This window comes from Miscanthus floridulus, chromosome 6 (genome assembly GCF_019320115.1).
Source record: "Miscanthus floridulus cultivar M001 chromosome 6, ASM1932011v1, whole genome shotgun sequence".
NCBI classification, from domain to species: domain Eukaryota; kingdom Viridiplantae; phylum Streptophyta; class Magnoliopsida; order Poales; family Poaceae; genus Miscanthus; species Miscanthus floridulus.
In genome coordinates, this window is record NC_089585.1 from 140,560,684 (window position 1) to 140,562,556 (window position 1,873).

Genomic DNA, 1,873 nt, shown 5'->3' on the forward strand with positions numbered 1-1,873 from the left:
TGAAGAGACACTTAGAGTAGTTTAGGACTTTGTTTTTCCTTTGGCCATACTATTAAGGGGGTATGGACTGGTAGCTTGACCTAGGTGAGTCTAGTGGTTAGGTGTGGTGCACACTTGCTAAACCTAGCACTAGGTAGCTCCTAAAAAGCCCTTAGATCCATTGGAGCAAACTTCATTCACGTACGATCGAAAATTGGAAGTGAATGGAGGGTCAAATACTGACCGGACGCTGGCTTCGGTGTGACCGACGCTGGCGCAGAGTCCGGTCAGTTCATTTGATCAAGGTGAAGTCGTCTGGAAGTGACCGGACGCTGAGAGGTGAAGTGACCGGACGCTGAGGGCCAGCGTCGGTCGACTCCAGTAAGGTTCTAGAGAGGGAAAATCATGACCAGACGGTCCGGTCAGTGCTGACCGGACGTGTCCAGCGTCCGGTCACTATTTGATCACTGGAATTCGGGGTGAACTGACCGGCGCGTCCGGTCAACATGACCAGGAGCGTCCGGTCACCCCGTAGAGGCACATAACGGTTCGTTTTTCAGCCCATGTTATAAATACTTCCTCCATTCGTGTGTGGGGGTACTTTTGCTCATTTCAACAGCTGAGAAACACCTTTGAGAGTGCCAAGAAGAGCAAGGTCCTAGTGAGGTGATTGAGATTTGAGAATCCCAAAGAGAGCCCTCATTAGTGAGATCAAGAGTAGCAAAGTGTGCATCCACCCTTCTCATTAGGCTTGTCGTGGTCAAGTGAGAGTTCGTGCTTGTTACTCTTGGTGATCGCCATCACCTAGATGGCTTGGTGGTGATTGGGAGCTTGGTGATCATCGGCGGAGCTTGTGGATGACCCAACTCAAGTTGTGAGCGGTTGTGGGTGATTCACCGCGACGGAGTGTCAAAGAATCAACCCATAGAGAGCACTTGATCCTTGCGCGGATCAAGGGGGAGCTACACCCTTGCCGGGTGCTCCAACGAGGACTAGTGGGGAGTGGCGACTCTCCGATACCTCGGCAAAACATCGCCGCGTTCCTCCTTCTCTCTTTACTTTGAGCATTTACTTTGAGCAATTCAATACTTGTCTTTACATTCATAGAATTGCCATGCTAGAGTAGGATTGGAACTTAGGTTGCAAGACTTTTTGTGCGGTAGAACATTAGAAACACTTTCTAGGCACAAGGGGTTAATTGGGCTAACCGTTGGATTTAATTATTGCAAAGAAATTTAGAATTAGCCCAATTCACCCCCCTCTTGGGCATCTTGATCCTTTCAACCCATACTACAAACTTTTCAATGCTAATAACATGAGCAGTAGCAATGAACTGGACGTAGGGACATTCTGCCCGAACCGGTATAAACCTTGTGTCTTTTTAGCATACCATCCGAGCCAGACGCGCAATAACACAATTTACTCGTTGGCGTTTACTGGAAACACCGACACCAGGTGACCCCAGATCTTCACAAGCAAATTCCTGTAATTGCCAATAAAGCCAAAATCAATTGTCTGCATCTTAGCTAAGCATTACACATTCACATTAAGAAACATATTTTAACTTCAATGTGATTACATTATGGTTTCTTCATTTAGCCTCCATAAATTGATATCTAATTTAGAGGGTTACAACTTATGAGAATTCTAAAAACTCCTTTCAGATGTGCATATATGCTAACGAAGGCCCAATGCTTTAGCTATGCAATGAATCTATTTGTACTAATTAATCACCAAAATAGGGCAAACAAACAGTGCACAAATATTTTTCCCCTGAATAGGATGCCGTTACCTGGTAACTAACTAACAACACATACACTAAAAATGACAGTACCACAAACTTATTTTTTTTGAAACTGTCCAAACATGCATAGCAATTTTATCTAATGGTTAA